Raw genomic sequence first — 14,930 nt, 5'->3', positions numbered from 1 at the left:
CAGTACTCAGGGAAGAGGCAGCTGTGATCAGTGTCTGCACTCATCCAGTGCAGGAATTTCCTTCATGGTGCTTTGAAATTGGTTTCCACATGAGGACTATAAGTTTGATCCAACAACCTAAAAATCAACAGAGGTTTTATTTGATCTAATGGAAATATGATCAAGTCGTTGGGTGTGTCTCCCTGGTAATTTATGCCAGAGTATGTATACATCAATTACTAATACAACATACTCCTCTTTGAATATGTCCCATTTCTTTTGCTCTATTTTTATTCCAGGCTTTCATAATGAAGAGAAAATAACAAACATTTCTGGGGAAGCTGAATAGCAGAACTCTATATATTCCTACAGTTAATTTTTAAACAGTTGTTTTCATTCCACTTGGGAAATGGTGAATTAATGAAAATTGTTTCTTTATAATTACAGCATCTGAACAGGACTTGAGATTATGACCTTGGCACAGTCACAAGAACTGGGTCATCTGCACCATTTTATCCATTCCCTTTGCATTCTCTCTCAAGCAGAATTATACGTTTTATTATTATTTTTCTTCCTGATAAAATCTCTAGACTGATAACAAAATAGCTAGAGAATAGTGCCTGCTGGACTTTCATAACTATTTTAATTTTCCTTCTCAGGATAGTGAAAAGTGGCATTGAATTAATCCATTCTAGAGAACATCTTAAAATTATAACGAGGGCAAAGTGGTACAAAATGTATTCATTCTCACGACTTCTTCATGATTGTAACCAGAATAGCAAATGGCAAAATGTATTAATTCTTATAATAAAAATGTAATGAGGACAAAGGACGGTGCAAGATGAATTAATTGTAGTGGCAAACTTATAACGGTGAGGCATGGTCTTATTTGAATAACATACTGCATTTTTGTGGAAAACAAGTTTGGTAGAAAAACTGTTACAGAGGTAATAGAAAGATACTGATCAGGTCAGTTTATTATAGTACAGTAATTTCCTTTTTAGAAACAACTTGGATTAACAGAAGTTAAAGAATTATGAATCTGGTCCAATATTTAGTAAAACTAATAATTTACAGTTCTGTTAATGCTGAAAGTTGCAAAAGTCACCAATGTTTTCCTTCCACTCATGTGGCATCCCCACTCAGCAGCTTTAGGTAACCATTTTGAAGCTATTTCATAGCAAACACACCTACCTGTGTTTTTGCACACCACGGTACCTTGCCATACCTTGCAGCAGGACTGACTTGTCCCTGCACACATGGGTGTGCTTATACAATAAATGCAGTGCCATGGTGGGCTTCTGCTTCAGCCTCTAGAATCTGCCCGGATCCCCTGTGGGATAGCACTGCACAACCACTGCTGAAATCTCTTGTCACACAGGATTACTTAACCCATGATCTGTGTCACCCCAATGCATGTTTATTAGCCAGGGTGGTGAAACATGGCTCTTCACGTCTCTTGTCAACCATATTTTATACTGGGAGTAAGGGAAGCACCACTGTGGTGAGGAAAGGGGATGACGTTTCCTCTGTTGGAGTGGTGGGGTTGGGAGGGAGATACTAGAATCATAACATGTTTGGGGATGGATCCCAAAAGAGCTGATTTCCATGACGGCTTATCAGTTCAGTACGTTCTGGACTGTGCTTTTATTAAAATTTTAAGATTTAAGTGTTTCACAAAAAGAAAGGAGTTACAATTTTGTTGGTGTCTCATTCTAAGAGTTTGGAAGATAAGAGACATTTCTCACCCAGATCAGAGCAAGCAGAGTTTGTATGTATGTGTCTGTGTATCTATGTGGTTTACAACTGCAGTTGGACAGAGAAAACCATCTTATGGTGAAGGTAATCGTCTTCTTGTCATTACTAAGTGGAAGGCCAATAGAGCTGACAGTAAAACCAAGTTATTCCTGCTTTTAGTGCTGTTTCAAAGAAAATCCTAAATGTTCAGGCATTTAAAGAGAAGGAAATAGGCTTAGCTTTTGAAGATGGCTTAATGATAAAAGTAAACTTGAAGCTGGCTTACAGTTTCCCTCGCAGGGCTCCCACACTGCTGGTGCTGTAATGATCACTTTCTGGAGGGCTGGCCACCTCTAGCATTTGGCTGTGCTGCAGAAATGCCAATTGTAATTAAAGATGTTAAAAATACATTTCACAGCTTATTCAGATTGACAAAAGCTTCCTGTTCTGTGAACCTGTGAAAACTAAGGCAGCTCTTCTCCCAAAGTTATTTTTCCAAATTACTTTTTTCATTTTAACGAGTTAGAAGAAGAATGCTTGATTTTCACAGAACTTTCTTCAACCTTTTTCCATGCATTTCCACCAAAAGGGGAACCTCATTGTCCCAGTTTTGTAGCAGAGGATACTGAGTCACTCTGCGGCCTACAGACAGAGCATGCTCTTGATCTCAACTTAGCATTTAACTGAGCCACTTCATCCACAGGAACAACATTTCCTTATTATCTATCACTCTCTCATGGTTACCTGTAACCAAGTTACAGGTAAAGTGCAAATCTGCTGCAAATATGTTGCTAGGCAAGGCAGAGCCAAACAAGGGGAATAAAGTAGAAAAGTAATGGTAAAAGGGAAAAAATCACCAAGTCCAGACCAGGTTGAGAATAATGGTTAAACTTGTCACTGGGAAGTTGGGAGCAGGTAAGCTCTGCCCAACCCCCGTCACAGGACTTGCACAAATGGTGCATGCTCGTCGTGTTTGTTTGTTGGACTTTGACAAGTTTGTTGAGGTAAATCTGCTCAAGAGCTGGGGCCACAATTACAAAGAAGATGTTATGGGATGTTGACTCCTATCGGTAAACAAGGTCCACAGATATGCTAACCAAAGGCTGGGTTTAATCCAGATGTAGAAATCACAGACAGTTTCACACAATTACATGAACCCTATGATTTGGCTTCGTTACCTTTGCTGTTAGCCTTATTTTCTGCAGCCCTCCAGTCCCTCCAATGCCATGTAGCAGGGGTATCATGGGAACTTGAAGCACAAGTGGCTGCAGCATGTGATGTGCATAGTCAGCAGCAGGATGGGCACACACGTGGTGATGTAAACCCTCATTCAGTCACAAATGGGAAGCACATGTAGGTCCTGTGCTGCGTGTGCTGAGATGTGCTGGAGGTCACATGAGACAGCCAGCAAATTACTCTCTCTGATCTGCCTTGCAAGGATGACCAGGCGACATGGACTGACGATCTAAACACAAGGATTGATTTCATCACTCTTAAAACAGCTTTCCTAGGACAGCGCTTATTGTCAGCCTCTGAAACACACTTTTATGGTAGCAACTTGACATGCTTAGTATGGATGTCATCAACTAAGGAATGAGCAGGTATGACCAATTTTTTTACAGTGATAATTGTTTGTGAATTAGGATTTTGGCCTCATTATCTCTTCATTCACCACCCTGCAGTAAATTTTCCCAGTCAATGCAGTTCTTGTATTCTGTGTACCATGATTTAATGAATTGGATCAGATGATGCATTTGTCTGTGATAGCAACAGGCTACCTGTGATGGCTGGTATTGGCATCCCATCCCCTGTTCAAAGGTTAAGTAAAAAATTTAGCCTGCTGTATTACAACCCACAAAGAAATTTAATTTTGGAATCACCCAAGGCAAAGCCTATAATTTTATTTATTTATTTATTTATTTATTTATGGTCAGAGAATCTCAGAATTGACATAAAGTCTGTCAGATGTGAACCTGGCTCAAAATTTCAGACTTGCTAATTCATACTTGCTAACTTGAGAAGTTCCTCCGCCTGCTCACCATTGCCCTCAGAAGCAATGGGGAACACTAACAGGTACCATGCAGCATCACATTTTAGGGGGGCTCTTAAAAGCTAACAGAAAGTTGTGACTTTATATGAAGATGAATACAGATGAAAACTGCTAGCCCAGTGGTTCTTGGGTCACCTGCTGATGTTCCCAGTGACTTCAGGTTAAACCACAGCTTCAGGTCTTCTAAGCCTCAGGTTCTACATCCACTGGGTGCTGATCTGCGCTGGTTAGCATGTTTACAAAGTTCTTAATTCTTTCTGAGATGGTTTGGCTCATCACAATCAGTTTATATTGACTTGTGATACTTCATTTACAGTAGCAGTGTAGCTATGAGAGAATTAATTTTCTCTCCATGATAGTTGTTGCAGTAATTCACACCTTGCTTTTAATTGCTGGATCATATTACTTAGTGTATTATTTCATGCGTCATCAGACGACAGGGAAGTCCAGAAAGGTACCTGTATGTCTGGCTTCTCTAAAACAGGGTGGCTCAAAGATAATTTGGTAAACAGAATTTTCTTCTGACTTTAACATGTGTTTTTAAAAGGCAGAGGTCCAAATAAACGCAGTGGGTAAGTGGATGTAAATCCAGTAAAATGAAAATGATTGTACCTATTTACCTCCACAATGACTAGCCATCTCAGCCCAGATAAATCGAGTGGCATTGCCTTTCTTTAATTAACACTGACATTAACATTAAAAGGGAAAATGCTGAAATGTAATTAAGAGTTGGCATTTAGCCATCTTGCAGGATGGAGAACAAAGGACAGGATCTGCTGTCTCCTCTCAACAGTCCCTCTGTTTCCTGACAGTCCCGGCTCTCCCCCAAAACCAGCTGGACCAGGTAAGCACAAAGGTGAGCTTCGAGTTGTCCCCAGGCAAGGTTACATCCTACAAATGTTCCTTGCTGCTGCCACCACCTCCCATCCAGGCCGAAAAGATCTGTCCTGCCATTTAAACCCGAGTACCAGCCAGCTTCACCCCTGGTTTCAAAGCTGCAGTAACATGTTGGAGAGGAAAGACATGGGTCGGGATACAGAGGTGCGAAGGGAAAAGGAGAGTGGGGGAGGTAGAGAAGGCCTGGAGACTATTTTGACCATGGGAGGCCTCTTGTTATCTGTGTGCTGTACACACTCTGATGCTGGAGGACAGGACTGAAGGGATTCATATGCAAGCAGAAAGCAAGAAACTGCCCAACTGCTGCCCTGACATGTGGGCAGCAACAGGAGAACAGAAAAAAGGGTATGCAGACGTGGGAGCAGAGGCCCAAGTCCATGACCTGGGATGCAGGACCCAAACAGCAAAAAGGCTGACAGCTGTAAGGGTGCTTTTAGGTAGCATAGCCATGAGCTTAATTTTGAATGCTGCTTAAAAGGGAAGCAGCAGTGTTGGCCCACATAGACTTGTGTGACAGGTGGTAAGAATCAGCACAAAAATACAGGGTCCTCTCCTTGCTGCCACATCCCTGTCCCAGGGAGCAGTGGCTACTGCAACTATGCAAGTCCCCACTCTGGGCCTGCCTCTTCCAGCCCCATGTCTATGCAGGTGGAGGAGTGAGGTGGGCAGGCCGTACCCTGAGGCGGAGGAGTCTGGCTGTGGACAGGCCTCCCCCTCTTTACACCTCCACACCCTGCCAAGTCTGGATCTGGCCTCCCCTCACTGGCCAGCCCCTTCATCCTGGGACCAGCAGGGACCGGGACAAGGCATAGGTCCTTCTCCCCACCAGACATGCTCCTTCCTACTGCATCGGGTTGAGGAAGGCAGGTGGCATTTACGGTACGTGTTAGACCTCCTGCGCCTGGGGATGATGCTCACTGGGGTGGTTAACCCAGGCTGCTCATAGTGTGCTGCCACACAGTCCATGAAGTGGGTGGCAAAAAGCAGGTCGGACATGCCACCATGGTGCCTGAAACAGCGACAGCTGCCCTAGGCCACTGTGAAGTGCAGGCTGCCCACTGCATGATGCTGTGTCTGACACTCCTACGTTGTTAAGATGAAGCAGACACACTGCCCTAGAGAATCTAGTCCCTCGTGACTGCCCCTTAAATAAATTTGTTATACCCAAGCAGTTAATTAATTTTAGAATAACCTATTAAAACGTATATAATATATTCCCATCACAGCTAAATGTCACCTCCTGTAAAAACAAAGGTATTTCAGCAAATAGAAAACCTGCAAAAATAGCACTTGGAAAAGTATATTTTTAAACTTCCACTGCTGTTTATTTTTGAAGCCCTGAAATTTAATTCATGTGTTGAATAAATACCCTTCAGATATTTTATCTAGTTATTATTCACATCACAAAGGGTAATATGTTCTCTTCTCTTATTTTGCAACATCAGAAATAACTATGGCCATCCCTTCAGATGCTGATGGCTGAGCTTTCCCTGTAGGACAAGGGGAGGGTGAAAACAGGAGAGGGGAGATGTCACATCACTGCTACCGAGTAGCATATGTTGCACTCTCTGCTTCAGCATTGTGACACACTGAGTTCAAAGCAAAATGGATTCATAACAATGGGACATTTGTGATGAATTGTTGCCATAATGTGTTACCATAAGGTATATCAGGATTGGTGTCCTGTCAGCAGCAGTCATCTTATAAAATACAGCCCAATTCTAGCATGTATAGGAACTCTGTGTCTGTGAGCTGTTAAATGGTAGCTGTATGAAAATATAAAGATGCTGTCACTGATGTAGAGCATTAGGGTAGCAGTAAATAAAGCAGTCCCTTTAATCTTTCAGCTTCCTAGGTAAATGATAAGAAAAACCAGTACACATAAGCAATGTTAAAAATGTCTGTGGCACCCTGGAGAATTGTAGCTTCACGGCAGAGATATTTGCAAGAAGGGATAAAAAAGGAACGGCAAAAAGGAGTCAGTGGTAAGGAGCAGTGCAGACTGGGCAGCCACATCCTTGGCCAGCTGTGTGGTGTGCTATTCATATGCCCCCAGCTCAAGCTGCTGCCTCATCTCCATCTCTACAGAGCACTCTCCTAGGCAAAAAGGAGTGGTATTGCTGGGACACCAGATCTTTCCTCTCTGGAAGCAGGAGGCGCCTCCAAGCCGAGCAGCCGTGAAGCCATCAGCTGGCTTTGGTCAAGACACTGCTGGCAGCAGAGCTGTGGCAGGGGAGGACTCGGTGTGGCTTGCAAGACTCATGCAGCAGATGAGGGAATATCTGTGGGATTAATCTGCGTCAAGCCGCACCCACCCACTACTGGGTTCGCAATAGCCAAGCTGGCTATTTTAGAGCTAGCTCAGGCCTGTCTGTACAAACTGCAGAACAGAAATAGCCTGCAGGCAGCTCTACTTTAAGGTATTTATCTGTCAGTGTTTTCCAGCTCATAATCATATTGTGGAGTGAAAATGAGGTCTCTGGGTTGGCTAAATAGTCCTCCACATCGCTGTCCCCATTTCAAAGTACGCGTATTGCACCTTGGCACTACTTCACTTTGCAGGCTGAAGAGAATAACTTTGATAACCAAAGAGAGGTACAAGTCACTAGTAGTTTCATTTAAGACAAGTAATTTCTGTCTTTTGAATAGACAGGCAAAACAGCCCAATAACTTACCATCTAGGGACAAATAGCATTGGCCTTTTTCTCAAGTCCCTCTCACAGAAGAGCACCGTGACCACCCTGCTAAGCCCTCTTCATGGCAGTGTCAGCAGAAAACTCAGTAAGGCTGGACACAAAACCTCACTCCCAACCAGAAGGTCAGTGGAGAAAGCAAGAGCTGGATAGGAGAAGGAGTGGAACAGTGAAATAGATGTCTGTGTTTGGCAGGAGTGGGCACTGTCCTGGCAGGGGTGGTGAAGCTGTGCTGCTGTTCCGCACCCTCTTACATGGTTAATGGGGTGAAATGTGGCCTCTTGAAGACCATGCACAGGCAGTGGCTAGTTTCTATGATATTGTGCTGAAGCTGCTCAATATGTTCCTCAATGGCCTGCGTGGTGACACAGAAAGCTCCCCCAGTAAATTTGCAGATGACACCAAATGAGGAGTGACCTGTACAGGGAACAGCAGCACTTCAGTCCAGAAGCACCCTGATGTTCAGGCATATGGGGGTGTTAATCCAGAGGTTCAAACCAGCAGCCACCCTGTGACATTCACTTGGACCTGTGCAGGGTTTGGCCACCCAGCAGGACAACCTGAAGCACAGCACAGCCAGGGAGCCAGGCTTGGGGTCACCCTACTGAAGCAGAGCTGGGGCTTGCTGTGGGCTGCAGGCTAAGCCAGCTGCCCCTGCTTGGTGTTACCAGGGCCATCTGCATGCTGAGCTGCATTAAAAAGAGTGAGGACTTTGATCAATTAACATTTTTCTTCCTTTTTACTCTGTAGTGGTGAGGTCACACCTGGGGTAGAGCCTGGCTCAGGAGGGAATTTGGGAATATGGCTCAGGGGAAGGCTACTAGGATGGACGTGACCACCAATAAGAGGCTTGGGCAGCTGGTGTTCATTTATATGAAAAGGAGGCAAATGGGTGATCTAATAAGCACATACAAGTGCCCAAATGGGGCTTCCAAAGATGACAGAGCCTAACTCTTCGTAGAAGTGATAGGTGATACAGAAAGGGGCAACACCTGCAGACTGCACCTTGGGAGGATCTGTCTGCACATTAGAAAATGTACTCGAAAGATTTTGCATGGCTGCAGAGCCCCAGGCTCCAGCAGTGTACAGCAGGGTTGCCATACTTGAGGAAGAGTGCCTGCACAGTGAAGAGTGGCACACTGAGCAAGGGGCATAGATCCTTGCAGCACACAGAAGTGAATTGCCAAGCTTCCCACATGTCACTTATCCCCCTGCTCATAGGAAAGGGTAAAAAGGGTCCTGAGGCAAGGAGAAAAGGGGAATCATTAATGAGACTTGGGTTTGACTGGAGCTGCAATCCTCTTAATGAAGTACTGAGACCCACTCCTTCTGCCAAGGAACAAGAAAGACTTACAAGCTGTATTACAGTGCCCTGTAGTGTGTTCCCGCGTGGTGCCTCCTTGCCCAGATTTCAGTCAGGTCCTCCTGTTCCTCCTGTGCCATGGGATGTCCAACCTCTGCCCAGGACAATGTCTCACGTGGAGACCTTCTCCCAAGGTTGGAGAAGCATCACTGGAGGAAGCCTTAGCGACCTGGGGAAGGTCACCCATTCCTCACTGCCAGCATCTGGTTTTGAAGCCTGCAGCACAATTTCAGATGTAAAGAGTAATCTTTGTCTGCCAGCTTACGTCTTTTGTGATTTTTTGTTGCAGGCTTAGCACACAGAGACCAGGAGAGGCAGTTGCTCCCTCCAAGTCACTTCTGACATGAGGGGATGGAGCAAGCAATGCATCACACCTGGTCATCGAGCAAACAGGGCAGCTCAGTTTCCACTTGACAAATACATCCATTCACTCGGGGTTTTTTATTTTTCTAATCTGGGGAGAAAATCGCCCATTATAGTGTATTCTCCATGTCCCCAGGCCCCCATATATTTCCCAGCAGCTCTCCTCAGCACTCCACATTATAAAATCAATCTCTATTTAAGTAAGAGGGGGATATTTATTTCTTAATTTTTTTAATAATGTATTTTGTGATTTGTTACAGCTCTCAGTGTTGTATTATTTATTTATTGTGCCTATAGGGTGCCCTGCCACATGGTAATAGAGGAGCTACAGGAATTAGAGACCTAGGCAAAACCAAGTTCAATAATTTTGCTACACTGTAGGACTTGGTCCAAAGTTAACAAAGGAACAAAACCGCACTGCAGTGACAATACCATAATGTTTTTGCTCTGAAGTTTTTACTAGCCTGGTGGAAGTGAGCTAAAAAAAATGCAACATATGAACAAACAAACAAAAAAAAAAAAACAACACAGATCTATCATCACTGAAAGCAAAAATTAGAACTGGATCTTAATATATCTCCCATGGTGTTTGAAAACTGAGTTATTTTCTATAGACTTCTTAAAAGTTAATTAAAAATTTGCATAGATACCTGAAAGAATCAAATATCAAAGTTTCCTTTTCATTCCTTCATGCCTTCTCCCTGCAAAGATGATTCCCTTTCAAAACACACCAGGAAGCCTTAAGTTCAGGAAAAAAAAAAAAAAAAAAAAAAGAAAGAAAAGAAAAGGATTGATTTAGCTTGCCAAACTTGCACATTCATTGGACAATGTCTCAGCTCATTCAGTGACATGGCTCTCACTGACTTCAATAGGGTTGGGGTTTACCATAAGCACCCGAGATAATTTATCACTGCAATCTGAAAGCCTGAAAAGCAGGAGTCCCTGGCCTTGCCTGCACAGTTGCACACTGCCCTTTGGGAAAATCACGACGTAACTTGTCGAGGCATGAGAGCTGCATCATACCTGTGTCCTTGCTGCTTGTACACCACGTCTGCACTGGGGCCAGGTACGACATGATAGCCCTGCTGCTGGCTGTTTGACCTCCTCCTCCCTTCCTGGGGAGGGGGCTGGAAAATGTTCTGCTCCAGGGGGTCACTGAACCATCCTGAGGGTGTCACAGGGTGTGCTGCAGCTGGGGAGATAGTGTGGGACATTTCCACCAGTGTGTTTGAGGGGCAGGGTGAGTCCTGAGCCTCTCTGCTGCTAGACATGCTGCTGGGTGGTGGGGAACATAACAAAGCTGGTGTTTATGTATGTATGGAAACATAAAAATCCCTTCTTTTCTAGTTCATTAAAAGAGAAAGAACTGATGTGGGAAAACAAGTTGCCCAAGCCTATGAAAATTTCTGCTGTCATTTTTACTTCAGATGACTATATAAGTACCATACAACATCCTTCTTGGTGCACTGGATCTTGTACAGAGATTGAGCTGGAGCTTCTGGCAATTGGCAGGTTATTGACTGTTCTGCTTGAGAACTGCTGACCAAACTTAACAAAGCTTATTAAGCTGGAGCTGGTTCAAATTCATCAAGATCTGACTGCCTGGCTTATGAACTTCATTTCTCCTGGCATCTTTCTGTTGAAGTCCATACCTAATTCCCTCCTCTCAAGGTCACATCAAAGACATTTTTGATGGAAGGGTCATCTCTCCCTGTTCCTGCTTGCCCAGCTCCATGGGTTCTCCTGGTCTCCAGGGACACATCCTTTTCCAGGACTCTTTGCCTGTTGCTGTGAATCCCACCTGTGGCTTTCAGCAGTGTCCCAACTACCAGGCCAGACTTCAATGAGAGTGATACCGCACTACTTAATTCTTCATCCTACCATGAGGTTTCTGCCTGTTGAAATTTTCTTAAGAGTCTTTCCAGGAGATGGTTTATCTGTTGACTCTTAATATTTGGGTTTGAGGTGAGAAGGCAGGTGCTTGCTGAGATAGCAACAGATATGGTTGCAATGAGCCTTTCCCTGTCTGCTGCAATGTTCTGAGATGTAGTACTGCTTCAGACACCATAACAAGAGGAGGACAAATTATTTGGTTTTGTGTCTGCCTTATGGAGATGGTGAAATGGTAAATGAGTAGGCAGGGATTTACAAAACCCTGCAGTGAGAGAGTGAGCAATCTCAAATCCTGCTTGGAATAGTTACAGGGTGAAAAATTTCATTTTGTTTCCCTACAGCAATGGCTCCCTGAATCATACCTACAAGGACCTTCCAAGAAAGCAATCTGTAGCTCATGTGTTTCCTTGGATGGGACATCCTTGACATGCTATGTAATTGTCACTGAACCTTAGAAGTAGGGGCCTGGTTTTCTCCCATATGCAATAGAAACTCTTCGGTTTTAATTGAGTGTGGCTTACAGGCAGAGTAAGGAAATCTGAGTAGTGCTCATTTGGTCACTTACTGATTGATGTCAGGTAGCCAAGGCTGGTTAAAGCCAGCTGCAGTAGGGTTTTAATCAACCAAAATCATTTCAGTCAGGAAAGTCAGAACTGGGTTTTTGGTGTGAAGAGACTGAAGCCTGACTCTCTTCAGAGACAGCCCTGACTAGAATCAGACTGTCAAATTCCTCGTGAGGAAGGTGGAATGCATCCTCCACGAGGGCAGAGCAGTGCTGCCCTCTCTGCTTAGTTGCAGGAATCTGGGCTGGGAGTGGAGAGATTGCTTTGTGATGGGGGCTCCCTGGCAGCCTGGTGAGCTGCTCCAGCAGATGGTGTCAGCACGAGGCTCACCACAGCCCCAGCAGAGCCCCACTCCCTCCCCAAACACAAGATTTGCTTTCTGATGTTGCAGTCCTCTCCAGTACTGCTGCAGTCTTGATCTGAATTTATGCATCAAAGGCTGCCAATCTGAATGAATGAGGGTCTGGATCAATGGTGCTCAGCAACAGCTGTTTCGTTCTTATGAGGTGGCGCTTCCTCATCTGGCCTCCCTTGCTCCATGACATAAGAAATGTCCTTCTGTCCCAAAAGACAATTCATCCCTTCCAGTACTCTGCCTTTTGTGGTGCGAACAGTAGATGAGAGAGCTTGTGAGCCTACCCATGATCTGTATGGACAACACCTCCATCTGCATGCACTTTTCTACACACTCCACCAGCAGCCACAGCTGTGGTGTTAGGGATACTGGAGGGTACCTCCCTGCACAGTTCTTTTAGCACCTATTTAAGGATCTGTTGTCGATGAATTTGCCTAAACTTATGTGGAGCCTGCCAACACTGTCTACCTCCACCACCACTTGTGGCAACAAATCCCAGATGTTCACTGCTGACTGTGTAGACAAATATTTTCCTTCATCTGCTTTAAACTGATCTCTGTTTAGTATCAGTTAGTGCTCCCTGGTTCTTGTGTTATGGAATTCAGTGAATAACAATACTGAAGTCACCTTATTATGGCCTGCACAGTTTTCTAAATGGCATTGCCTCTTTCCCTGGCTAGAAAGTAAACAACCTAAAGCAACATTGGAGATTTCCATTCCCTTTTGTTGCTTAGGAGAGCTGGAAGTTGCAGACTCTACTGCTCTTTGGAGAGAACAACATGTGTTTTAGACCAAGCTTTTCACAGGGAGTGATATTTTCAGAAGGTTAGCTGCTGAGCTCAAAGGTACTTTCCACAATTAAGGTCTGTGCCTAAGGGATAGGAATTAGCCACTTCCCTAGCTTAAGTGCTTGTGAAAATACTGCCAGGTGCACACCTGAAATTTTTAGTACACAAATGCCTTTGAAAATTCATAGGTCAGTCTTGAAGTATACTGAGGGTCACTTTAAGCTGTGTAAATACTTTTCCTTTAGCAACCAAATGTCTTACTGTGGTTTTGAGTGCATCATACAGAGATTATTCTTATTAGAGCTCCCCTGTCAATTGGCCCTGAAATGGGTGGCACAACCTGCAAAAAAGTACAAAATATTTTGATACTGATATTCAGAAAATCTGGCCATGGATACAAAGGCATCACCAATTAGTTTATACTAACACATTCTAAAGAAGAGTGGAAATCTTTAGCAATCTGCCCTCAAAAATCTGTGTATCAATTTCTACCTCTAGAAACCAGGAAACCTGCAGAAAAACCTCCAATAAAACAGGGTGACCCCAAAGGGACTGCATGCATATTAATTGTCCCAAGTCTGTAAGGTGCTTGGAGATAAAAAGTGTTATGAGGACTCTGGGAACAGAGCCAAAGCATGACTCCCTGCTGAAGCCCAAAGTATTTCTGTGTTGCTGTACCGCAGGAATGATCTTTATATTTTCTTAAATCTGTTAACTGCCTGTGTTGCTTTATTTCATCTTAGTTGTTGGAAAACAACTTGCTCAAGACCTTGAGTCAGCAATAAATTAACTTTTTTACACAAAAAAACATGGCACACCCCGTAGATCAACTGACCTTTCGCCCCGAACGTAAAATTGAGACATGCATTACCATTTGCTTTGTGAGGCAACAGGCAGCTCTCTACTCCTTTGCATCCTCATGCGGTTCTGATGGTATTACTCTCAGCTAAGCTATTACAGTGCCACACTGATTCAGTCTCAAAATAAGTTGTAGGCTTCTTCTGAAGCATGTTAATATGCTAAGTTCACTTCACAATAGCTAATTTTATATTATTTCAAAGGATGATTACATATTTATGTATTATTTATTACGTAAATCTAGCATAATACATTATTTACAGCAGTATTAACAATATTTATTATTTATTATTCTACTATATTAATATATATTGTTTCAAGCGAGACTTCTTCCAGTTTTGTTTGTTGATTCCAGTTATTGGACTTAATATTCTGCAGAGTAGACAGCACTGTCCTGTGGGCTGAGGCTGCTGAAATCTAATTACATTGGCCAAGAAATGCCATTCACTTTTGCCTTAGTAATATTTTATAACTTGGGGACAGATTGTGGTTAGCTTTAGGTGGATATAAATGAACAGAAAACGATGTGAGATATCTGCCATTCATCTATATAGAGAACTCTTTCAGAGGTCAGCTCCACACTCCCAACTTTCTTTTTCTCTTCCAGCAAACTGGACAGACCCACAGACTGCCACAGCTGGTACAGACACCCAAGGAGGTGGGAGCACAACTGTCCCCATTCTTTTTCTCCCTCAGAGGGAAGCCAGTATCATGGCAAACATATTGCACAAGTCCTGGAAGGCCCTAGAGCCTGGCTGATGCCACAGTGTGGGTTAGGGAGGTGATTTCTTGAAATGACATTGCTGTGGCAACAAACATTCTAGCTTAGAGGTGTTTAGACCTTCACAAATAGGCATTTGCTGGAAGAAATTCTTTTTTGGAGAACAGAAGTACACCAACAAAGGCACTTCCAGTCCTGTGTGGCTTATCCTCTTCCCTCTCCTCTCCTCTCCTCTCCTCTCCTCTCCTCTCCTCTCCTCTCCTCTCCTCTCCTCTCCTCTCCTCTCCTCTCCTCTCCTCTCCTCTCCTCTCCTCTCCTCTCCTCTCCTCTCCTCCTTTCCTTTTCTCCTTTTTTTTTTTCCTTGAGAGTGTGTCATTTTTGTTCTATTTTTGCTACCTTCTCAGTCTTTTAGTCTTTGGCACTAGGCTGTCTCCTTCCTTCTAATCTTACCAGCTTGCCTGTGTGTTCAGTCTCTTTTGGTTTCACTGTCTGCCCCTGATGCGCTAATATTGTCTCACTTTGCCTATGTCGGAAAAGCTGTTGTTCATCCTGGTTGATCTTCATACTTTGCCTGACTCACTCCTAGTAACTGCAGTGGAAAAACAGCTGTTTATCTCAATTAAATTTTGATTGGTAATTAGCATCTACCTGTCACTATTATTCAGTTTCC

The sequence above is a fragment of the Cygnus atratus genome, chromosome Z, assembly GCF_013377495.2.
Source record: "Cygnus atratus isolate AKBS03 ecotype Queensland, Australia chromosome Z, CAtr_DNAZoo_HiC_assembly, whole genome shotgun sequence".
In the NCBI taxonomy this organism is placed as follows: Eukaryota; Metazoa; Chordata; class Aves; order Anseriformes; family Anatidae; genus Cygnus; species Cygnus atratus.
This window is presented reverse-complemented; position numbering follows the sequence as displayed.